We start from the raw sequence: 27197 nt of genomic DNA, 5'->3' as shown, positions 1-27197 counted from the left end.
CACTCCCTAAGAAACTGTGGTCTGAGATCAGCCTGTGTGCTCGAACCTAAAGAATTCAATCATTCAGCAGCTAAAACCCATTAGGAAACCTTTACAACTGTCCACGGTTATCAGACAAAGCCCTCTACTGGCGAAGGGGTGCAAACGTTCAATTGAAAGGAGAAGACAAATCAGATTCTCATTTTCTTTACAGAAGTAAAAGCCAGTATAAAAAGAGTTTAAATGTACTTACTGAATTGATGAATGACACTCCTAAAAGTGCCACACAAACACACATAACCGAATATTGATTAGCGTTGTATGAACAACAGACTGTAATAAATATGATTAAGAGACTGTAATAAATATGATTTTAATTTTTATTAATAAATAATTGTTAGGAACGATCGAAGAAGTGATGACGACCTCTAGTGGTAGAGGTCATCTTGTGGTAAAAGCCATGCGTTTATCAAAAAGAAGTGATCTCATGACAATTTCACATCACCCCCCAAGCGTTGCATTTGCGAAAGAGCATAAACGAGTATATACTGTAGCTCCGAAACAGGATTGGTAATATCATGCAACGTTGTTTTCCTTACACTAGATGTCCTAAAAGCCCCGTTCCACATCGAACAGAGAGTTTGCTTTTTCAAATGTGTACATCAAGTCCCGTTGTTTTCATTGATTAGGTGGTGAAAAGAATGACGACACGATATAAGCAAAAGCTCTTTATTTGGAGGCAAACAATCTGTGAATGACCGATTCAAATATTGCTTGGAGCACCGCCATTGGCTGTTGTTTTGCATAATTAATGAGCTAGGTCTGGAAATGTCATTCTGTGACTACTCGTTTATAAATATCATTGTGTTTCGAGTTCCGTTTTCAACAAAAGTGTGTACAATAAAAACGCTCTGTCTGACTCGTGTTCTCAACGTTAAACGTGAATGTAAATTTCATCACCAACCGTCGTCAGTTGGAGCGTCGCCAGTATGCCGTATAAAAGCAGTCGCGACACCAGCTGGTTGCCATGGTGATCTATCGCCTTGCCCAAGCCAACATGCTACAGTCGCTCGTCAGGGCGCGCTGGGTCTCTGCGCTCGGACAACGGGCTGATGCCGTCGGCGAGCATCAGCTTTTGTTTCTTTTGTACGTCTACAAGAGACACACGTTAATGTGAGAGCTTTACTTGTGTACACATCCATGTGCATCAGAAGAGATGACCTGCATATGCGACACCACACCGACGGCAGGAAGTGAACCCGTCCCACCGGAAGTGCTCCTAAAATCAACATTAGGATTTACATAACAATTGATAAAATCACAAATGTCACACCAAAATGTAACTGTGAAAGAGCAGTTCCAAAATAAATGTAAAGTGGACTCAGGTTTTTCTGAACAGAAAGAACAGAGGGTATCAATGCCATTCTTAAGTCTTTTGAGAAAGCATTTAGACCTGTGTAAAACCTGTGAATTCATTTAAAGGTGATTTCTCTCGCTTTTTTACTATCACTGGCTGAAATATTAATGTTACTTTTAGAAATAAGAGAATCAGGTTGACTTCATGAGGATTGAGGAGTAGACCCCTGCTAATAACATTTCCTTCTCATTTCATGATTTTTTCTCTCTTCTTCAAAACACATCACTTATTTGTATTGCTACTTCATTTATTTTCTTCTCGTGCCTTGCTTCATGCCTGTTTACTTGCATCAATCAGTGCCATTATAAAGTAGCCTATATGAAGACTTTGGTTCCAAAATGAGATAACTCCGTTCATAAAACATTTCTAAAGGCATGTTTTTTATTACGTTATCACGTTTTTGTTGTGTTTTATTGTGTTATCTAGCTTTATTTTTGGAGTTACTATTGCTTAAATCCCTCAATCCCTTCATAATAATATCTTGTTCAATATGTACACGATATACAGGCTAAATATATATATATATATATATATATATATATATATATATATATATATATATATATATATATATATATATATATATATATATATACATATGTATGTATATTAGTTCAAGAAAGTTACTTCAAGAGTTGGATGGCAAAGTGAGTATGCAGAATAAATCTTTCTTTAAGGCACTCCCTAAGAAACTGTGGTCTGAGATCAGCCTGTGTGCTCGAACCTAAAGAATTAATTCATTCAGCAGCTAAAACCCATTAGGAAACCTTTACAACTGTCAACGGTTATCAAACAACGCCCTCGACTGGCGAAGGGGTGCAAACGTTCAATTGAAAGGAGAAGACAAATCAGATTCTCATTTTCTTTACAGAAGTAAAAGCCAGTATAAAAAGAGTTTAAAAGTACTTACTGAATTGATGAATGACACTCCTAAAAGTGCCACACAAACACACATAACCGAATATTGATTAGCGTTGTATGAACAACAGACTGTAATAAATATGAATAAGAGACTGTAATAAATATGATTTTAATTTTTATTAATAAATAATTGTTAGGAACGATCGAAGAAGTGATGACGACGTCTAGTGGTAGAGGTCATCTTGTGGTAAAAGCCATGCGTTTATCAAAAAGAAGATATCTCATGACAATTTCACATCACCCCCCAAGCGTTGCATTTGCGAAAGAGCATAAACGAGTATATACTGTAGCTCCGAAACAGGATTGGTAATATCATGCAACGTTGTTTTCCTTACACTAGATGTCCTAAAAGCCCCGTTTCACATCGAACAGAGAGTTTGCTTTTTCAAATGTGTACATCAAGTCCCGTTGTTTTCATTGATTACATTTACATTTACATTTAGTCATTTAGCAGACGCTTTTATCCAAAGCGACTTACAGATGAGGAAACATTGGAAGCAATTATAACAACATAGGCAACGAAAAATACATAAGTGCATCAAACTAGTCCATTAAAGCCTAGCACAGTATAAAAGCTAAGAATAGTGAGGTTAGTAATGTTTTTTTTTTTTTTTTTTTTTTTTAAGAAGGAAAGGGAAGAGAATTAGGAAAAACTCAATCAGCAACGTGTCGACGGAAGAGATGCGTTTTTAGGTGTTTTTTAAAGATGGCAACCGAGTCTGCTGATCTTGTAGCAGCTGGTAGATCATTCCACCAATGTGGAACAGATCCAGTGAAGGTACGGGAGAGTGACTTTTTTCCTTTTTGGGATGGTACCACTAGTCGTTGTTCCTTTGCAGACCGCAGTGATCTGGCAGGAACATAGATCTGCATTAGCGAGTGGAGATACGATGGTGCAGATCCGGTGTTGGTCTTGTAGGCCAGGAGCAAAGCCTTGAACTTTATGCGGGCGGCAACAGGGAGCCAGTGTAACCTGATGAAGAGCGGAGTTACATGCGCTCTCTTCGGTTCATTGAAGACCACTCTTGCCGCCGCATTCTGGATCATCTGGAGAGGTTTGATTGTGCAAGCAGGAAGTCCAGCCAGAAGCGCATTGCAATAATCCAGTTTGGACAGGACAAGAGCCTGGACTAGGACTTGCGTAGAGTGCTCCGATAGGAATGGTCTAATTTTCCTAATGTTGTAGAGGATGAATCTACAGGACCGGGTGGTGCTGGCAACATGACTTGTGAGGTTAAGCCGATCATCGATTACCACTCCCAGGTTTCTGGCTGTGCTGGACGGTGTAATCGTTGATGAGCCTAGTTGAATGGCAAGGTTGTGGTGAATCTTTGGGTTGCCCGGGATCACAAGCAGTTCCGTTTTTGCAAGGTTTAGCTGCAGGTGATGATCCTTCATCCAAAGCGAGATGTCACTAAGGCATGCCGCGATGCGAGCAGCGACCGTCGGATCGTCCGGTTGAAATGACAAGTAGAGTTGTGTGTCGTCCGCATAGCAGTGATAGGAGAAGCCATGCTTCTGAATGACCGAGCCGAGGGATGTCATGTAAATGGAGAAGAGTAGCGGTCCAAGCACTGAGCCCTGTGGCACCCCCGTGTTGAGCTGTTGGGACGCGGAGACCTCATCTCTCCAGGATACTCTGAATGACCTACCCGAGAGGTAGGACTCAAACCATTGCAACGCCATTCCAGAGACACCCATAGCACTGAGAGAAGCCAGGAGGATGTGATGATTGACAGTGTCAAAGGCAGCAGACAGATCCAGTAGGATGAGCACAGAAGACATGGATGATGCTTTTGCCAGTCTCAGGGCTTCGATGACTGAGAGCAGTGCAGTCTCTGTGGAATGACCGGTCTTGAACCCAGACTGATTGCTGTCCAGGAGGTTGTTTTGCATGAGAAAGGAGGAGAGCTGATTGAACACAACTCGCTCCAGGGCTTTGGCGATGAAGGGAAGAAGGGAGACAGGCCTGTAGTTTTCTAGCAGTGTAGGGTCCAGGGTGGGTTTCTTTAGAAGCGGTGTGATGCGGGCCTCTTTGAAAGCTGTGGGAAATGTCCCAGTGGTGAGCGAAGAGTTGATGATGTGGGTCAGAGCAGGCACAACCGTTGGAGAGATGGCCTGGAGGAGATGGGTGGGGATGGGATCCAGTGGGCAGGTGGTAGGGTGGTTGGAGCCAATGATCTTTGAGACATCAGCTTCAGACAGAGGAGAAAAGGCAGGGAGCACACACGGTGGTGGTGAAAAGAATGACGACACGATATAAGCAAAAGCTCTTTATTTGGAGGCAAACAATCTGTGAATGACCGATTCAAATATTGCTTGGAGCACCGCCATTGGCTGTTGTTTTGCATAATTAATGAGCTAGGTCTGGAAATGTCATTCTGTGACTACTCGTTTATAAATATCATTGTGTTTCGAGTTCCGTTTTCAACAAAAGTGTGTACAATAAAAACGCTCTGTCAGACTCGTGTTCTCAACGTTAAACGTGAATGTAAATTTCATCACCAACCGTCGTCGGTTGGAGCGTCGCCAGTATGCCGTATAAAAGCAGTCGCGACACCAGCTGGTTGCCACGGTGATCTATCGCCTTGCCCAAGCCAACATGCTACTAGAGTCGCTCGTCAGGGCGCGCTGGGTCTCTGCGCTCGGACAACGGGCTGATGCCGTCGGCGAGCATCAGCTTTTGTTTCTTTTGTACGTCTACAAGAGACACACGTTAATGTGAGAGCTTTACTTGTGTACACATCCATGTGCATCAGAAGAGATGACCTGCATATGCGACACCACACCGACGGCAGGAAGTGAACCCGTCCCACCGGAAGTGCTCCTAAAATCAACATTAGGATTTACATAACAATTGATAAAATCACAAATGTCACACCAAAATGTAACTGTGAAAGAGCAGTTCCAAAATAAATGTAAAGTGGACTCAGGTTTTTCTGAACAGAAAGAACAGAGGGTATCAATGCCATTCTTAAGTCTTTTGAGAAAGCATTTAGACCTGTGTAAAACCTGTGAATTCATTTAAAGGTGATTTCTCTCGCTTTTTTACTATCACTGGCTGAAATATTAATGTTACTTTTAGAAATAAAAGAATCAGGTTGACTTCATGAGGATTGAGGAGTAGACCCCTGCTAATAACATTTCCTTCTCATTTCATGATTTTTTCTCTCTTCTTCAAAACACATCACTTATTTGTATTGCTACTTCATTTATTTTCTTCTCGTGCCTTGCTTCATGCCTGTTTACTTGCATCAATCAGTGCCATTATAAAGTAGCCTATATGAAGACTTTGGTTCCAAAATGAGATAACTCCGTTCATAAAACATTTCTAAAGGCATGTTTTTTATTACGTTATCACGTTTTTGTTGTGTTTTATTGTGTTATCTAGCTTTATTTTTGGAGTTACTATTGCTTAAATCCCTCAATCCCTTCATAATAATATCTTGTTCAATATGTACACGATATACAGGCTAAATATATATATATATATATATATATACATATGTATATATATTAGTTCAAGAAAGTTATTTCAAGAGTTGGATGGCAAAGTGAGTATGCAGAATAAATCTTTCTTTAAGGCACTCCCTAAGAAACTGTGGTCTGAGATCAGCCTGTGTGCTCGAACCTAAAGAATTAATTCATTCAGCAGCTAAAACCCATTAGGAAACCTTTACAACTGTCAACGGTTATCAAACAACGCCCTCTACTGGCGAAGGGGTGCAAACGTTCAATTGAAAGGAGAAGACAAATCAGATTCTCATTTTCTTTACAGAAGTAAAAGCCAGTATAAAAAGAGTTTAAAAGTACTTACTGAATTGATGAATGACACTCCTAAAAGTGCCACACAAACACACATAACCGAATATTCATTAGTGTTGTATGAACAACAGACTGTAATAAATATGAATAAGAGACTGTAATAAATATGATTTTAATTTTTATTAATAAATAATTGTTAGGAACGATCGAAGAAGTGATGACGACGTCTAGTGGTAGAGGTCATCTTGTGGTAAAAGCCATGCGTTTATCAAAAAGAAGATATCTCATGACAATTTCACATCACCCCCCAAGCGTTGCATTTGCGAAAGAGCATAAACGAGTATATACTGTAGCTCCGAAACAGGATTGGTAATATCATGCAACGTTGTTTTCCTTACACTAGATGTCCTAAAAGCCCCGTTTCACATCGAACAGAGAGTTTGCTTTTACAAATGTGTACATCAAGTCCCGTTGATTTCATTGATTAGGTGGTGAAAAGAATGACGACACGATATAAGCAAAAGCTCTTTATTTGGAGGCAAACAATCTGTGAATGACCGATTCAAATATTGCTTGGAGCACCGCCATTGGCTGTTGTTTTGCATAATTAATGAGCTAGGTCTGGAAATGTCATTCTGTGACTACTCGTTTATAAATATCATTGTGTTTCGAGTTCCGTTTTCAACAAAAGTGTGTACAATAAAAACGCTCTGTCTGACTCGTGTTCTCAACGTTAAACGTGAATGTAAATTTCATCACCAACCGTCGTCGGTTGGAGCGTCGCCAGTATGCCGTATAAAAGCAGTCGCGACACCAGCTGGTTGCCACGGTGATCTATCGCCTTGCCCAAGCCAACATGCTACTAGAGTCGCTCGTCAGGGCGCGCTGGGTCTCTGCGCTCGGACAACGGGCTGATGCCGTCGGCGAGCATCAGCTTTTGTTTCTTTTGTACGTCTACAAGAGACACACGTTAATGTGAGAGCTTTACTTGTGTACACATCCATGTGCATCAGAAGAGATGACCTGCATATGCGACACCACACCGACGGCAGGAAGTGAACCCGTCCCACCGGAAGTGCTCCTAAAATCAACATTAGGATTTACATAACAATTGATAAAATCACAAATGTCACACCAAAATGTAACTGTGAAAGAGCAGTTCCAAAATAAATGTAAAGTGGACTCAGGTTTTTCTGAACAGAAAGAACAGAGGGTATCAATGCCATTCTTAAGTCTTTTGAGAAAGCATTTAGACCTGTGTAAAACCTGTGAATTCATTTAAAGGTGATTTCTCTCGCTTTTTTACTATCACTGGCTGAAATATTAATGTTACTTTTAGAAATAAAAGAATCAGGTTGACTTCATGAGGATTGAGGAGTAGACCCCTGCCAATAACATTTCCTTCTCATTTCATGATTTTTTCTCTCTTCTTCAAAACACATCACTTATTTGTATTGCTACTTCATTTATTTTCTTCTCGTGCCTTGCTTCATGCCTGTTTACTTGCATCAATCAGTGCCATTATAAAGTAGCCTATATGAAGACTTTGGTTCCAAAATGAGATAACTCCGTTCATAAAACATTTCTAAAGGCATGTTTTTTATTACGTTATCACGTTTTTGTTGTGTTTTATTGTGTTATCTAGCTTTATTTTTGGAGTTACTATTGCTTAAATCCCTCAATCCCTTCATAATAATATCTTGTTCAATATGTACATGATATACAGGCTAAATATAAATATATATATATATATATATATATATATATATATATATTATATATATATATATATATATATATATATATATATATATATATATATATATATATACATATGTATGTATATTAGTTCAAGAAAGTTATTTCAAGAGTTGGATGGCAAAGTGAGTATGCAGAATAAATCTTTCTTTAAGGCACTCCCTAAGAAACTGTGGTCTGAGATCAGCCTGTGTGCTCGAACCTAAAGAATTAATTCATTCAGCAGCTAAAACCCATTAGGAAACCTTTACAACTGTCAACGGTTATCAAACAACGCCCTCTACTGGCGAAGGGGTGCAAACGTTCAATTGAAAGGAGAAGACAAATCAGATTCTCATTTTCTTTACAGAAGTAAAAGCCAGTATAAAAAGAGTTTAAAAGTACTTACTGAATTGATGAATGACACTCCTAAAAGTGCCACACAAACACACATAACCGAATATTGATTAGCGTTGTATGAACAACAGACTGTAATAAATATGAATAAGAGACTGTAATAAATATGATTTTAATTTTTATTAATAAATAATTGTTAGGAACGATCGAAGAAGTGATGACGACGTCTAGTGGTAGAGGTCATCTTGTGGTAAAAGCCATGCGTTTATCAAAAAGAAGTGATCTCATGACAATTTCACATCACCCCCCAAGCGTTGCATTTGCGAAAGAGCATAAACGAGTATATACTGTAGCTCCGAAACAGGATTGGTAATATCATGCAACGTTGTTTTCCTTACACTAGATGTCCTAAAAGCCCCGTTTCACATCGAACAGAGAGTTTGCTTTTACAAATGTGTACATCAAGTCCCGTTGATTTCATTGATTAGGTGGTGAAAAGAATGACGACACGATATAAGCAAAAGCTCTTTATTTGGAGGCAAACAATCTGTGAATGACCGATTCAAATATTGCTTGGAGCACCGCCATTGGCTGTTGTTTTGCATAATTAATGAGCTAGGTCTGGAAATGTCATTCTGTGACTACTCGTTTATAAATATCATTGTGTTTCGAGTTCCGTTTTCAACAAAAGTGTCTACAATAAAAACGCTCTGTCTGACTCGTGTTCTCAACGTTAAACGTGAATGTAAATTTCATCACCAACCGTCGTCGGTTGGAGCGTCGCCAGTATGCCGTATAAAAGCAGTCGCGACACCAGCTGGTTGCCACGGTGATCTATCGCCTTGCCCAAGCCAACATGCTACTAGAGTCGCTCGTCAGGGTGCGCTGGGTCTCTGCGCTCGGACAACGGGCTGATGCCGTCGGCGAGCATCAGCTTTTGTTTCTTTTGTACGTCTACAAGAGACACACGTTAATGTGAGAGCTTTACTTGTGTACACATGCATGTGCATCAGAAGAGATGACCTGCATATGCGACACCACACCGACCACAGGAAGTGAACCCGTCCCACCGGAAGTGCTCCTAAAATCAACATTAGGATTTACATAACAATTGATAAAATCACAAATGTCACACCAAAATGTAACCGTGAAAGAGCAGTTCCAAAATAAATGTAAAGTGGACTCAGGTTTTTCTGAACAGAAAGAACAGAGGGTATCAATGCCATTCTTAAGTCTTTTGAGAAAGCATTTAGACCTGTGTAAAACCTGTGAATTCATTTAAAGGTGATTTCTCTCGCTTTTTTACTATCACTGGCTGAAATATTAATGTTACTTTTAGAAATAAGAGAATCTGGTTGACTTCATGAGGATTGAGGAGTAGACCCCTGCTAATAACATTTCCTTCTCATTTCATGATTTTTTCTCTCTTCTTCAAAACACATCACTTATTTGTATTGCTACTTCATTTATTTTCTTCTCGTGCCTTGCTTCATGCCTGTTTACTTGCATCAATCAGTGCCATTATAAAGTAGCCTATATGAAGACTTTGGTTCCAAAATGAGATAACTCCGTTCATAAAACATTTCTAAAGGCATGTTTTTTATTACGTTATCACGTTTTTGTTGTGTTTTATTGTGTTATCTAGCTTTATTTTTGGAGTTACTATTGCTTAAATCCCTCAATCCCTTCATAATAATATCTTGTTCAATATGTACACGATATACAGGCTAAATATATATATATATATATATATATATATACATATGTATGTATATTAGTTCAAGAAAGTTACTTCAAGAGTTGGATGGCAAAGTGAGTATGCAGAATAAATCTTTCTTTAAGGCACTCCCTAAGAAACTGTGGTCTGAGATCAGCCTGTGTGCTCGAACCTAAAGAATTAATTCATTCAGCAGCTAAAACCCATTAGGAAACCTTTACAACTGTCAACGGTTATCAAACAACGCCCTCTACTGGCGAAGGGGTGCAAACGTTCAATTGAAAGGAGAAGACAAATCAGATTCTCATTTTCTTTACAGAAGTAAAAGCCAGTATAAAAAGAGTTTAAAAGTACTTACTGAATTGATGAATGACACTCCTAAAAGTGCCACACAAACACACATAACCGAATATTGATTAGCGTTGTATGAACAACAGACTGTAATAAATATGAATAAGAGACTGTAATAAATATGATTTTAATTTTTATTAATAAATAATTGTTAGGAACGATCGAAGAAGTGATGACGACGTCTAGTGGTAGAGGTCATCTTGTGGTAAAAGCCATGCGTTTATCAAAAAGAAGATATCTCATGACAATTTCACATCACCCCCCAAGCGTTGCATTTGCGAAAGAGCATAAACGAGTATATACTGTAGCTCCGAAACAGGATTGGTAATATCATGCAACGTTGTTTTCCTTACACTAGATGTCCTAAAAGCCCCGTTTCACATCGAACAGAGAGTTTGCTTTTTCAAATGTGTACATCAAGTACCGTTGATTTCATTGATTAGGTGGTGAAAAGAATGACGACACGATATAAGCAAAAGCTCTTTATTTGGAGGCAAACAATCTGTGAATGACCGATTCAAATATTGCTTGGAGAACCGCCATTGGCTGTTGTTTTGCATAATTAATGAGCTAGGTCTGGAAATGTCATTCTGTGACTACTCGTTTATAAATATCATTGTGTTTCGAGTTCCGTTTTCAACAAAAGTGTGTACAATAAAAACGCTCTGTCTGACTCGTGTTCTTAACGTTAAACGTGAATGTAAATTTCAACACCAACCGTCGTCGGTTGGAGCGTCGCCAGTATGCCGTATAAAAGCAGTCGCGACACCAGCTGGTTGCCACGGTGATCTATCGCCTTGCCCAAGCCAACATGCTACTAGAGTCACTCGTCAGGGCGCGCTGGGTCTCTGCGCTCGGACAACGGGCTGATGCCGTCGGCGAGCATCAGCTTTTGTTTCTTTTGTACGTCTACAAGAGACACACGTTAATGTGAGAGCTTTACTTGTGTACACATCCATGTGCATCAGAAGAGATGACCTGCATATGCGACGCTACACCAACCGCAGGAAGTGAACCCGTCCCACCGGAAGTGCTCGAATCCCTGCCTGAAATATATTTATATATATATCTTTTTTTTTAATTAAATGCTTGTAGAAGATAACAAAAAACAAACATTTACAACAACCATTATCATTGTCAATACAAGCTCCAGATTCCCTCAGTCCAGACTAAATTCCTTCAGTCTTCCAATCCAGATTAGGTGCAAAGTCCTTAAACACAGTCACTGTTCTTGTAGCTTTTAAGTTTTTAGAGAACTCAACAGGCTACTCAAAGTACATTTTCAACTCGCATTTAAACCTCAAAAAAAGAGGAGTGCATTTAGACAATTTAGATTTGTGAATGTGAAATTTAGCTAACAGAAAAATAAGGTTTATAAAATAAATATCACTTTTCTTTTCACATTCATGAAAACCAAAAATTACATTTAATGTATGTAAAATCAACATTAGGATTTACATAACAATTGATAAAATCACAAATGTCACACCAAAATGTAACTGTGAAAGAGCAGTTCCAAAATAAATGTAAAGTGGTCTCAGGTTTTTCTGAACAGAAAGAACAGAGGGTATCAATGCCATTCTTAAGTCTTTTGAGAAAGCATTTAGACCTGTGTAAAACCTGTGAATTCATTTAAAGGTGATTTCTCTCGTTTTATTACTATCCCTGGCTGAAATATTAACGTTACTTTTACAAATAAGAGAATCAGGTTGACTTCATGAGGATTGAGGAGTAGACCCCTGCTAATAACATTTCCTTCTCATTTCATGATTTTTTCTCTCTTCTTCAAAACACATCACTTATTTGTATTGCTACTTCATTTATTTTCTTCTCGTGCCTTGCTTCATGCCTGTTTACTTGCATCAATCAGTGCCATTATAAAGTAGCCTATATGAAGACTTTGGTTCCAAAATGAGATAACTCCGTTCATAAAACATTTCTAAAGGCATGTTTTTTATTACGTTATCACGTTTTTGTTGTGTATTATTGTGTTATCTAGCTTTATTTTTGGAGTTACTATTGCTTAAATCCCGGCTGACCCTCTGGCACTGACCCTTTAGAACCCAGTCTATTACGCCCAAGGCGGCTCGGGGTCCGCTGTGGCCTAGTGGTTAAAGCGCTGGGCTTGTGATCAGAAGGTCGACGATTCAAATCTCAATGCCAGCCAGCACGGGTCATGGATGAAGTGCCCTTGAGCAAGGCACCTTAACCCTGATTGCTCTGCAGTAATGTGCCACAATTACTGCAGAGTAATCCAACGATCTAAACTGCTTATTAAGCAAACAAAGTCATATCATGTCTATATATGTAGGGCAGTGTTCTGGATTGCCCACAAGATGTCGCTATGACACTGTTGTGTTACGGCAGATACAAGTGTGTTTTTCTCTTAGTAATGTTTTTGAGCCTCTTGATGTACCGTAGCGTTGATTTTTCTTCAGTTATTCTTGTCAACGCTACAGGTAAGATGTGTTAATAGTAGCGGAAATTTATATTTAAAGAATCTTTGTTATCACTCTTAGGTTCTGTCTATTTAGATATTTTGTGTTCTAAACTAAAAGCGGAGTAATGTGGGGAGTTAAAATGTTTGTTTTTTGTCTTATCTTTTGAGTTTGATTAATACGGGGTGGTTGATGCTAAGCTAGGTATGATTGTGTAACAACGAGAGGTTGTTGTGAAATTTAATGTGCATCGAATTTACTTTAATGGATAAACTTAAGTTGAGTTATTCTTGTCAACGCTACAGATGCCGTGCTGTGAAATAAACAGGCCAAGCCACGATCCGGAACCCCTCTGTGTCCGCGTCTCTCTCTACCACCACCCACGAACACACACACAGCGCAGAGTAACAGCGGCGGTGCTAGAGGCTAGCGAGCACGCATAGAGCGATGGGGTTACATCTTTGGTGCCGTGACCCGGATTGTGGCACCACTAGACTGAAGCCGAAAAGATTTCTACAGCCAGGAGTTTGTGTGCTGAACTCTATAATAGACAGACTGAGTTCTTAACCAAACTGGTGATCTTGCGTATGCCTCGCAGTCACTGCTATATCCTTTACAGCCTGATGGGAATCTGAACATGTTTTGTTGTTATAATTGAAGTGACTTGCTGTTATGTAAGAAATATGTGATGGTTTATTAGTAATATATATATATATTTTTTTTCTTGTTTTTTGTACGAGATTGAAACTTTTGACATTACATCTTCTTACAATCCAAATACACTGCCATTTAACCTACTTGCACATAATAAATACAATTTTACATCCTACAATGGCGCAAACCTATGCAAACTCAACTAAAAACTTGCATAGTTCCTCATGTAACGAACCCAACCTCCTACCGCCAGCTGAGCATCCCTCAAATAACCTACCATTGCCCTTTGAACGCCATGCTCCACCACCCCCAATGAACCTGCTCTATGCTGGCCAGTACATGACACCAGCCCATGCAACAAGGCCGCCAGGCACTGGGGCCTCAGGGCAGGTACCGCCACTCTGTTTCGAAGACAGCCCAGATGCAAGAACAGGTGGCCTGGTGGAAAGGTCAGTGGATGCCTCTGTTCGCAAACGCAGTGGTCTTGGGCCATCAGGAGCCACGCTTTGGCAAAGCCCTACACATCATAGTTTTGTTGAGGTGCCAGATGAACAGCAGCCACCCGGGCCCATTCCAGTTACATCACCATATCCAGCCCAGCCGATTAGACCCGGCCTCCAGGCTTACTCTGGTTATTCGTATCCCCCTTTTGAGCCTGCACCATGTCCGAGGTCGCCAGGTGCTAACATTACAGTTAAGCACGTAACCACTGGGCAGGCCACATTTCAAGCCGCTCAAGTTCCAGTCTATAGTGGACCCACCTCATTGGCCCCATCTGCTAATGCATGGGTTCCCAGCATGACTTTACATGGCCCTCAGACAGCGTCAAACAAGACAACCGCTGATGCTCCTCTTGAATGGTCATCTCAACAGACACAGAATCCCCACTCCCACCTTAATGTGCATGTCGATGCTCTCTCTCAAGTTGCCCATCCACCTACGACTGCCAGCCGAACGGCCCACTCACATGTGGCTCAATTCAGGCCCCCTGCAGTCACCGGCCAGTGCCTTCCCATAGCAGCCCATGGCGGTTTCATGCAAACTCATCAGGTGAAGAATGTTCAAGTTTTCACGGGAAATCCAGACTGTAGGATACTGGTGGAAGACTGGATTCGCGACTTGCAGTACCTCTTGGAGGCAATAGAGCTCCCAATGCACCTTCGCTTCTCCACTGTTGTGCGACACCTGGGTGGTGAAGCCCGAAATCTCATTCTTAACTTACCTCCACATGATCAAACCCCTGAGAAAGCTTTTGAGGAACTGAGGGCTGAATACGGTGATACACGAGGCTCCCTAGACCCTCTGGCTGACTTCTATGAGCGGAGCCAGAATTCAGGGGAGTCTGCCTGTTCTTATGCTATAGCACTGGAGGCTAAGTTGCGGACGGTGGAGGAGAAGCAAAGAGGAGGCAAGCCCTTCCTGGACCGAGATTGCAAACTAAGCCGGCAGTTCATGAGGGGCCTTACTGATGAGGAGGTGTACACTAGAATCGCACCAATGGTCCCCAGGCTCTTGAGCTTCAGAGAGCTGCAGGCGGAGCTCCGAAATTACGCCAGAGAAACTAAGAAGTTCCAGACGCAGAGTAAAGCAAAGAAAACGTATGCTCAGGTGCACGTAACATCAGGAGGGGGTGGACACAGCAAACTGGATAGGCCAAACCACACATCGGAAATGTCAGAGTTGACAGAAATGGTAAAGAAACTAGCCCTCATTCAGGAAGAACAAATGACTAAGCTATCCCAACTAGAAATGAGAATGGCCTCTCCACTCCTTGCCTCCCCATTAGCAGTTCAGCCAGCAAAGGGAACAGCAAGCCAGGGTATAAGCTTTGTCTGTTACCGGTGTGGAGAGCCAGGCCACACAGCCAGAGTGTGCAGGGCAGTGCTTCTGGATCCAAGCCAAGCTGAAGCCCAGCGGCCTAAGACCCCTGCTGAAGGACGCAAGCACTCTGCTCAAAATTTAAACGCTTAGTGCCCATGGCAGCCGGGGCATCCATGGGTACGCAGCAAGGACCCCACCCACCTGTGAAGAGGATTCACACTGAACTAGGGGAAACACCCCTAGTAGGCCCTAGGAACGAAGGGGAAGTGGAAGTCAATGGGAAGACATGCAAGGCTCTCATTGACTCTGGATCGCAGATCACCAGTATTACGCACAACTACTGGCAGAGCCACCCAGCTTTACTGAAGCAGAAGTTACAGTCTTCTAAGATACCAATAGAGGGTGCAGCAGGTCAGATCGTACCCTACCGTGGTGTTCTGCACATCGACCTGAAAGTGCTGGGGAAAGAATTCAAAGCAGTACCTACCTTTGTTGTTCCTGATTCTGACTATCGTTCTTCAGTCCCCCTGCTGGTGGGAACCAATGTCATTCGAGCCTCGCAAACCCACCTTCAAGCAGCTTATGGTTCAGAGTATCTACACCAGGTCAAGGAGAAGCATCCAGAGTGGTACACGGCTTTACTGAAGGTGGGAAGCGCCAAGCAAAGTGAAATGCATGATGTTGTGGGTCCTGCTGTATACACTGGTCGTACAATACGCCTCCCTAGTGGGAAAGAGATGGACTTAATGTGTAGGATTAAAGCTGGTCCTCAAAGGAAGATTTATACAGCCTTGATTGAAGCCCATCACCCCTCGCAACTCCCCCAGGAGGTCTTGGTGGCCAAAGTGCTTGCTAATGTAAAAAGAGGTTGTGCTCCAGTTAGAGTGATGAATCTTTCCCAGCGAGTCATTACGATCAGACGACACACAAGTCTGGCCAATGCAGTCCTGGTGGACAAGGTGGTAGAGTTTCCAGATAAAAAGTATAGCGAAGCTGGGAGCAGAGGGGCATGTCTCAGTCTGGACCAAGTAGTGACTAGCTGTGGGGTTGACCTTAGTGAAGCAGCGGTGGAAAGTGAGGACCAACGTGCGCTGCTTCGGGAAATGCTGGACCAGAATGCAGATGTGTTCTCCCAACATCGTATGGACTATGGTCACACCACAACAGTACACCATGAGATTCCCCTGGTTGACCCGAGGCCTTTCCGACTGCCATACCGCAAAATACCCCCTTCCCAGTGGCAAGATGTGAGGCGGTTATTGATGGAAATGGAGACAGCAGGAGTAATTCGACCCAGTAAAAGTCCGTATGCATCTCCTGTGGTGGTCGTGACCAAGAAAGATGGGTCACTCCGATTGTGTATTGACTACAGGAAGCTCAACTCCTGCGGCACCAGAGATGCATTCCCACTGCCAAGGATAGAGGAGGCTCTGGAGGCTTTAGGACAAGCAAAATACTTCTCCACCCTTGACCTAACATCTGGATACTGGCAGGTGGAGGTTGCGGAACAAGACAAGCACAAGACAGCATTCAGCACTCCCATGGGGCTGTTTGAGGCCAATAGGATGCCGTTTGGGCTACAAAACGCACCCTCCACATTTCAAAGACTAATGACGTCCTGTTTTGGAGACTTAAATTTCACCCATCTCCTTATTTACCTGGACGACATCATCATTTTCTCTAAGTCCTTTACTGAACATTTGGAGAGGCTGCAGCTGACTTTCGATAGGCTTAGGGAGCATGGCTTGAAACTAAAGCCGTCCAAGTGTCAGCTTGTGAGGAAGGAAGTGCAATACTTGGGTCACTTGGTGTCTGCACAGGGCATCAGGACAGACCCAGAGAAGATCAACAAGGTCAAGGATTGGGTGAGGCCTACTAATCGTATGGAGGTGCTGCGGTTTTTGGGTTTTTCGGGTTATTATAGGAGGTACGTGAAGAGCTACTCGAACATGGCTGCTCCGTTATACCGCCTTACCTCTGGTGACCCTAAAAAGAAGAAAAGAGGGACCCAGAAAAGCCCGGGGCCTGACCAGCCATTTCTGTGGACTGCTGAATGCGAAGAGGCCTTTCAGTCTCTAAAAGAAAAACTGATAAACGCTCCAGTGCTAGGGTATCCGGACTACAGTCAGCCCTTTATGCTGCAGACTGATGCCTCAGGAGTAGGGCTTGGTGCGGTGTTAGTACAGGTCCAAGATGGGGTGGAAAGGGTCATTGCGTATGCGAGCAGAGGCCTAAGCCCACCTGAGACAAGATATCCAGCACACAAGCTTGAGTTCCTTGCTCTCAAGTGGGCCGTGACGGATAAGTTCCATGACCACCTCTATGGGCGCAAGTTCTCTGTTCTGACGGACAACAACCCTCTGAAGTATGTAATGACCTCAGCCAAACTAGACGCCACAGGTCAGCGTTGGGTTTCTCATCTGTCCATATTTGACTTTGACATCCAGTATCAGAGGGGGCAGGATAACTCTAACGCTGATGCTCTATCACGTATGTCCAACCAGGTGGTGGCGGAGACCCTGCAGTCATGCCCGCAGCAGTTGAGGACTGGTGGACTGAGACATGAGGAGGCACAAATCACCCAGGAGCCTGAGGAGCTCTCAGGCGAGGATACAGCTGGCAAAGAGGAACCTGAAAGTGGTCAGGAGGCCAGTGAAGTGTATGTGGATGTGGGGATGGAGGCACTGCCTGCTATGACCATACAGGAGCTTCGAGCGGGGCAGAAGGAAGACAGAGTAATCGGTCCCATCCTCCACTTTAAAAGCAGAAACCACAAACCAAGCCACAGCGAGAGGATAAAAGTGGGAGCCACGGGGGGTCTCCTCTTAAAAGAGTGGAGGAGGCTTGTAGTAAAAGAAGGAATCCTGTACCGTAGCATCAGAGACTTTAAAAAAGGGTTGGTGGAGCAACTAATACTGCCTGAAAAGCTGCGTGAAACCATCAAAATAGCCCTTCACAATGATTCAGGGCATCTGGGATTGGAGAGGACACTGCAGATGATAAGAGAAAGATTTTACTGGCCAAGAATGTTCCAGGAGATCAAGGCTTGGTGTGAACAGTGTGAAAGGTGCTGCCTTAGGAAAACTCCCACAGCCAACGTCAGGGCCCCCCTTGTCAGTATCCATACCAGTGCCCCTATGGATCTGGTCTGTGTGGACATCTTGATGCTGGAGAAATCCAAGGGTGGTATAGAGAATGTGCTCATTGTTACAGACCACTTTTCTCGCTATGCGCAGGCCTACCCCACCAGGGACCAGAAGGCAGGAACAGTAGCCAGGGTCTTATGGAAGAATTTCTTCTGTCGGTTTGGATTCCCTGCAAGGTTACACGCCGATCAAGGTCGTAATTTTGAAAGCGCAATTGTAAAGGAGTTATGCAAGTGCACTGGGATCACTAAAACCCACACCACGCCCTACCACCCACAGGGCAACGGGACCACTGAAAGATTCAACCGTACCCTGATGAACATGCTGGGAACACTGGAGCCGCGCCTGAAGCCCCGGTGGCATGAGTATGTGGATGCCATGACACATGCATACAACTGCTCGCGACATGACTCTACTGGATACAGCCCTTACTACCTCATGTTCGGCAGGCATCCAAGGCTTCCAGTGGACCTCGTCTTCGGGTCCCCCAAAACGGACCAGCCGAGTGAATACAGCGAATACGTCCAGACCCTGTATGACTCCCTGATGCAGGCCTATGCCCTGGCTAATCAGACATCTCAGCTGGCGAAAGGACAACAGAAAAAGTATTATGACAAAAGAGCTAAGAGTGAAGACTTCAGTCCAGGAGATAGAGTCTTAGTCAAGGTCTGTCATGTGGAGGGGAAGCAGAAGTTGAGAGATCGTTGGGAGGCACGCCCATATGTTGTGGTCAAGAAGCAACCAGGTTTGCCTGTGTATGTGGTGCGGCCAGAGAATGGAGGACCAGAGAGAGTGTTGCATAGAAACCTCTTGACACAGTGTATGTTTCTTCCAGTGGAGCGGGAGGAAGGAGATATCGTAAAAGATGGAGAGTCAGAGGATGAGATAAGTGGGGCAGGAACTGAATGGAAAGGCGAAGAGGTAACAGAGAGCGATGGTATAGAGGAGGCTGTGGACAGAGCCCTGGTTGGAGCAGACGATGAAGAGGGGGAGCAAATAAGCACAGAAGGGGCTGACATGTGGAAAGAAGAAACGGGTGACAGAGAGGGAGTGGTTATGACCGGAAAGGGGACCACCTCCACTCAAGTGCCCATCCCTCTAAGGAGAAACCCAAAAAGAAACCGGCATCCCCCGATTAAACTCTCACTCGAATCCCAAGTTCTGGAGCTGGAGAGTGACCTCCAAAAGATAGAAAGAGGGAGAAAGGTGTGGCTAAAGGCTAAAAATAAAAGGAACTGAAGAACATTCGCAGAGCCATGCTGCATGCACCCTGATAACAGTTAGCTACCACACACACACAATTTACACACACTTTGCACTATACATTTATTGTTTTGATTGTCATAGATCAGACCACGCTTGAGTTTTTGTTAATTTGATGGCTGGGACACCATCACTTAAAGAAGGGGTGGATGTAGGGCAGTGTTCTGGATTGCCCACAAGATGTCGCTATGACACTGTTGTGTTACGGCAGATACAAGTGTGTTTTTCTCTTAGTAATGTTTTTGAGCCTCTTGATGTACCGTAGCGTTGATTTTTCTTCAGTTATTCTTGTCAACGCTACAGGTAAGATGTGTTAATAGTAGCGGAAATTTATATTTAAAGAATCTTTGTTATCACTCTTAGGTTCTGTCTATTTAGATATTTTGTGTTCTAAACTAAAAGCGGAGTAATGTGGGGAGTTAAAATGTTTGTTTTTTGTCTTATCTTTTGAGTTTGATTAATACGGGGTGGTTGATGCTAAGCTAGGTATGATTGTGTAACAACGAGAGGTTGTTGTGAAATTTAATGTGCATCGAATTTACTTTAATGGATAAACTTAAGTTGAGTTATTCTTGTCAACGCTACAGATGCCGTGCTGTGAAATAAACAGGCCAAGCCACGATCCGGAACCCCTCTGTGTCCGCGTCTCTCTCTACCACCACCCACGAACACACACACAGCGCAGAGTAACAGCGGCGGTGCTAGAGGCTAGCGAGCACGCATAGAGCGAGGGGGTTACATCTTTGGTGCCGTGACCCGGATTGTGGCACCACTAGACTGAAGCCGAAAAGATTTCTACAGCCAGGAGTTTGTGTGCTGAACTCTATAATAGACAGACTGAGTTCTTAACCAAACTGGTGATCTTGCGTATGCCTCGCAGTCACTGCTATATCCTTTACAGCCTGATGGGAATCTGAACATGTTTTGTTGTTATAATTGAAGTGACTTGCTGTTATGTAAGAAATATGTGATGGTTTATTAGTAATATATATATATTTTTTTTCTTGTTTTTTGTACGAGATTGAAACTTTTGACATTACATCTTCTTACAATCCAAATACACTGCCATTTAACCTACTTGCACATAATAAATACAATTTTACATCCTACAATGGCGCAAACCTATGCAAACTCAACTAAAAACTTGCATAGTTCCTCATGTAACGAACCCAACCTCCTACCGCCAGCTGAGCATCCCTCAAATAACCTACCATTGCCCTTTGAACGCCATGCTCCACCACCCCCAATGAACCTGCTCTATGCTGGCCAGTACATGACACCAGCCCATGCAACAAGGCCGCCAGGCACTGGGGCCTCAGGGCAGGTACCGCCACTCTGTTTCGAAGACAGCCCAGATGCAAGAACAGGTGGCCTGGTGGAAAGGTCAGTGGATGCCTCTGTTCGCAAACGCAGTGGTCTTGGGCCATCAGGAGCCACGCTTTGGCAAAGCCCTACACATCATAGTTTTGTTGAGGTGCCAGATGAACAGCAGCCACCCGGGCCCATTCCAGTTACATCACCATATCCAGCCCAGCCGATTAGACCCGGCCTCCAGGCTTACTCTGGTTATTCGTATCCCCCTTTTGAGCCTGCACCATGTCCGAGGTCGCCAGGTGCTAACATTACAGTTAAGCACGTAACCACTGGGCAGGCCACATTTCAAGCCGCTCAAGTTCCAGTCTATAGTGGACCCACCTCATTGGCCCCATCTGCTAATGCATGGGTTCCCAGCATGACTTTACATGGCCCTCAGACAGCGTCAAACAAGACAACCGCTGATGCTCCTCTTGAATGGTCATCTCAACAGACACAGAATCCCCACTCCCACCTTAATGTGCATGTCGATGCTCTCTCTCAAGTTGCCCATCCACCTACGACTGCCAGCCGAACGGCCCACTCACATGTGGCTCAATTCAGGCCCCCTGCAGTCACCGGCCAGTGCCTTCCCATAGCAGCCCATGGCGGTTTCATGCAAACTCATCAGGTGAAGAATGTTCAAGTTTTCACGGGAAATCCAGACTGTAGGATACTGGTGGAAGACTGGATTCGCGACTTGCAGTACCTCTTGGAGGCAATAGAGCTCCCAATGCACCTTCGCTTCTCCACTGTTGTGCGACACCTGGGTGGTGAAGCCCGAAATCTCATTCTTAACTTACCTCCACATGATCAAACCCCTGAGAAAGCTTTTGAGGAACTGAGGGCTGAATACGGTGATACACGAGGCTCCCTAGACCCTCTGGCTGACTTCTATGAGCGGAGCCAGAATTCAGGGGAGTCTGCCTGTTCTTATGCTATAGCACTGGAGGCTAAGTTGCGGACGGTGGAGGAGAAGCAAAGAGGAGGCAAGCCCTTCCTGGACCGAGATTGCAAACTAAGCCGGCAGTTCATGAGGGGCCTTACTGATGAGGAGGTGTACACTAGAATCGCACCAATGGTCCCCAGGCTCTTGAGCTTCAGAGAGCTGCAGGCGGAGCTCCGAAATTACGCCAGAGAAACTAAGAAGTTCCAGACGCAGAGTAAAGCAAAGAAAACGTATGCTCAGGTGCACGTAACATCAGGAGGGGGTGGACACAGCAAACTGGATAGGCCAAACCACACATCGGAAATGTCAGAGTTGACAGAAATGGTAAAGAAACTAGCCCTCATTCAGGAAGAACAAATGACTAAGCTATCCCAACTAGAAATGAGAATGGCCTCTCCACTCCTTGCCTCCCCATTAGCAGTTCAGCCAGCAAAGGGAACAGCAAGCCAGGGTATAAGCTTTGTCTGTTACCGGTGTGGAGAGCCAGGCCACACAGCCAGAGTGTGCAGGGCAGTGCTTCTGGATCCAAGCCAAGCTGAAGCCCAGCGGCCTAAGACCCCTGCTGAAGGACGCAAGCACTCTGCTCAAAATTTAAACGCTTAGTGCCCATAGCAGCCGGGGCATCCATGGGTACGCAGCAAGGACCCCACCCACCTGTGAAGAGGATTCACACTGAACTAGGGGAAACACCCCTAGTAGGCCCTAGGAACGAAGGGGAAGTGGAAGTCAATGGGAAGACATGCAAGGCTCTCATTGACTCTGGATCGCAGATCACCAGTATTACGCACAACTACTGGCAGAGCCACCCAGCTTTACTGAAGCAGAAGTTACAGTCTTCTAAGATACCAATAGAGGGTGCAGCAGGTCAGATCGTACCCTACCGTGGTGTTCTGCACATCGACCTGAAAGTGCTGGGGAAAGAATTCAAAGCAGTACCTACCTTTGTTGTTCCTGATTCTGACTATCGTTCTTCAGTCCCCCTGCTGGTGGGAACCAATGTCATTCGAGCCTCGCAAACCCACCTTCAAGCAGCTTATGGTTCAGAGTATCTACACCAGGTCAAGGAGAAGCATCCAGAGTGGTACACGGCTTTACTGAAGGTGGGAAGCGCCAAGCAAAGTGAAATGCATGATGTTGTGGGTCCTGCTGTATACACTGGTCGTACAATACGCCTCCCTAGTGGGAAAGAGATGGACTTAATGTGTAGGATTAAAGCTGGTCCTCAAAGGAAGATTTATACAGCCTTGATTGAAGCCCATCACCCCTCGCAACTCCCCCAGGAGGTCTTGGTGGCCAAAGTGCTTGCTAATGTAAAAAGAGGTTGTGCTCCAGTTAGAGTGATGAATCTTTCCCAGCGAGTCATTACGATCAGACGACACACAAGTCTGGCCAATGCAGTCCTGGTGGACAAGGTGGTAGAGTTTCCAGATAAAAAGTATAGCGAAGCTGGGAGCAGAGGGGCATGTCTCAGTCTGGACCAAGTAGTGACTAGCTGTGGGGTTGACCTTAGTGAAGCAGCGGTGGAAAGTGAGGACCAACGTGCGCTGCTTCGGGAAATGCTGGACCAGAATGCAGATGTGTTCTCCCAACATCGTATGGACTATGGTCACACCACAACAGTACACCATGAGATTCCCCTGGTTGACCCGAGGCCTTTCCGACTGCCATACCGCAAAATACCCCCTTCCCAGTGGCAAGATGTGAGGCGGTTATTGATGGAAATGGAGACAGCAGGAGTAATTCGACCCAGTAAAAGTCCGTATGCATCTCCTGTGGTGGTCGTGACCAAGAAAGATGGGTCACTCCGATTGTGTATTGACTACAGGAAGCTCAACTCCTGTGGCACCAGAGATGCATTCCCACTGCCAAGGATAGAGGAGGCTCTGGAGGCTTTAGGACAAGCAAAATACTTCTCCACCCTTGACCTAACATCTGGATACTGGCAGGTGGAGGTTGCGGAACAAGACAAGCACAAGACAGCATTCAGCACTCCCATGGGGCTGTTTGAGGCCAATAGGATGCCGTTTGGGCTACAAAACGCACCCTCCACATTTCAAAGACTAATGACGTCCTGTTTTGGAGACTTAAATTTCACCCATCTCCTTATTTACCTGGACGACATCATCATTTTCTCTAAGTCCTTTACTGAACATTTGGAGAGGCTGCAGCTGACTTTCGATAGGCTTAGGGAGCATGGCTTGAAACTAAAGCCGTCCAAGTGTCAGCTTGTGAGGAAGGAAGTGCAATACTTGGGTCACTTGGTGTCTGCACAGGGCATCAGGACAGACCCAGAGAAGATCAACAAGGTCAAGGATTGGGTGAGGCCTACTAATCGTATGGAGGTGCTGCGGTTTTTGGGTTTTTCGGGTTATTATAGGAGGTACGTGAAGAGCTACTCGAACATGGCTGCTCCGTTATACCGCCTTACCTCTGGTGACCCTAAAAAGAAGAAAAGAGGGACCCAGAAAAGCCCGGGGCCTGACCAGCCATTTCTGTGGACTGCTGAATGCGAAGAGGCCTTTCAGTCTCTAAAAGAAAAACTGATAAACGCTCCAGTGCTAGGGTATCCGGACTACAGTCAGCCCTTTATGCTGCAGACTGATGCCTCAGGAGTAGGGCTTGGTGCGGTGTTAGTACAGGTCCAAGATGGGGTGGAAAGGGTCATTGCGTATGCGAGCAGAGGCCTAAGCCCACCTGAGACAAGATATCCAGCACACAAGCTTGAGTTCCTTGCTCTCAAGTGGGCCGTGACGGATAAGTTCCATGACCACCTCTATGGGCGCAAGTTCTCTGTTCTGACGGACAACAACCCTCTGAAGTATGTAATGACCTCAGCCAAACTAGACGCCACAGGTCAGCGTTGGGTTTCTCATCTGTCCATATTTGACTTTGACATCCAGTATCGGAGGGGGCAGGATAACTCTAACGCTGATGCTCTATCACGTATGTCCAACCAGGTGGTGGCGGAGACCCTGCAGTCATGCCCGCAGCAGTTGAGGACTGGTGGACTGAGACATGAGGAGGCACAAATCACCCAGGAGCCTGAGGAGCTCTCAGGCGAGGATACAGCTGGCAAAGAGGAACCTGAAAGTGGTCAGGAGGCCAGTGAAGTGTATGTGGATGTGGGGATGGAGGCACTGCCTGCTATGACCATACAGGAGCTTCGAGCGGGGCAGAAGGAAGACAGAGTAATCGGTCCCATCCTCCACTTTAAAAGCAGAAACCACAAACCAAGCCACAGCGAGAGGATAAAAGTGGGAGCCACGGGGGGTCTCCTCTTAAAAGAGTGGAGGAGGCTTGTAGTAAAAGAAGGAATCCTGTACCGTAGCATCAGAGACTTTAAAAAAGGGTTGGTGGAGCAACTAATACTGCCTGAAAAGCTGCGTGAAACCATCAAAATAGCCCTTCACAATGATTCAGGGCATCTGGGATTCGAGAGGACACTGCAGATGATAAGAGAAAGATTTTACTGGCCAAGAATGTTCCAGGAGATCAAGGCTTGGTGTGAACAGTGTGAAAGGTGCTGCCTTAGGAAAACTCCCACAGCCAACGTCAGGGCCCCCCTTGTCAGTATCCATACCAGTGCCCCTATGGATCTGGTCTGTGTGGACATCTTGATGCTGGAGAAATCCAAGGGTGGTATAGAGAATGTGCTCATTGTTACAGACCACTTTTCTCGCTATGCGCAGGCCTACCCCACCAGGGACCAGAAGGCAGGAACAGTAGCCAGGGTCTTATGGAAGAATTTCTTCTGTCGGTTTGGATTCCCTGCAAGGTTACACGCCGATCAAGGTCGTAATTTTGAAAGCGCAATTGTAAAGGAGTTATGCAAGTGCACTGGGATCACTAAAACCCACACCACGCCCTACCACCCACAGGGCAACGGGACCACTGAAAGATTCAACCGTACCCTGATGAACATGCTGGGAACACTGGAGCCGCGCCTGAAGCCCCGGTGGCATGAGTATGTGGATGCCATGACACATGCATACAACTGCTCGCGACATGACTCTACTGGATACAGCCCTTACTACCTCATGTTCGGCAGGCATCCAAGGCTTCCAGTGGACCTCGTCTTCGGGTCCCCCAAAACGGACCAGCCGAGTGAATACAGCGAATACGTCCAGACCCTGTATGACTCCCTGATGCAGGCCTATGCCCTGGCTAATCAGACATCTCAGCTGGCGAAAGGACAACAGAAAAAGTATTATGACAAAAGAGCTAAGAGTGAAGACTTCAGTCCAGGAGATAGAGTCTTAGTCAAGGTCTGTCATGTGGAGGGGAAGCAGAAGTTGAGAGATCGTTGGGAGGCACGCCCATATGTTGTGGTCAAGAAGCAACCAGGTTTGCCTGTGTATGTGGTGCGGCCAGAGAATGGAGGACCAGAGAGAGTGTTGCATAGAAACCTCTTGACACAGTGTATGTTTCTTCCAGTGGAGCGGGAGGAAGGAGATATCGTAAAAGATGGAGAGTCAGAGGATGAGATAAGTGGGGCAGGAACTGAATGGAAAGGCGAAGAGGTAACAGAGAGCGATGGTATAGAGGAGGCTGTGGACAGAGCCCTGGTTGGAGCAGACGATGAAGAGGGGGAGCAAATAAGCACAGAAGGGGCTGACATGTGGAAAGAAGAAACGGGTGACAGAGAGGGAGTGGTTATGACCGGAAAGGGGACCACCTCCACTCAAGTGCCCATCCCTCTAAGGAGAAACCCAAAAAGAAACCGGCATCCCCCGATTAAACTCTCACTCGAATCCCAAGTTCTGGAGCTGGAGAGTGACCTCCAAAAGATAGAAAGAGGGAGAAAGGTGTGGCTAAAGGCTAAAAATAAAAGGAACTGAAGAACATTCGCAGAGCCATGCTGCATGCACCCTGATAACAGTTAGCTACCACACACACACAATTTACACACACTTTGCACTATACATTTATTGTTTTGATTGTCATAGATCAGACCACGCTTGAGTTTTTGTTAATTTGATGGCTGGGACACCATCACTTAAAGAAGGGGTGGATGTAGGGCAGTGTTCTGGATTGCCCACAAGATGTCGCTATGACACTGTTGTGTTACGGCAGATACAAGTGTGTTTTTCTCTTAGTAATGTTTTTGAGCCTCTTGATGTACCGTAGCGTTGATTTTTCTTCAGTTATTCTTGTCAACGCTACAGGTAAGATGTGTTAATAGTAGCGGAAATTTATATTTAAAGAATCTTTGTTATCACTCTTAGGTTCTGTCTATTTAGATATTTTGTGTTCTAAACTAAAAGCGGAGTAATGTGGGGAGTTAAAATGTTTGTTTTTTGTCTTATCTTTTGAGTTTGATTAATACGGG

This window comes from Barbatula barbatula, assembly GCF_947034865.1.
Source record: "Barbatula barbatula genome assembly, chromosome: 10".
Lineage (NCBI taxonomy): Eukaryota > Metazoa > Chordata > Actinopteri > Cypriniformes > Nemacheilidae > Barbatula > Barbatula barbatula.
The sequence above is the reverse complement of the archived record's forward strand: the minus strand, read 5'-3'. Positions refer to the sequence as shown.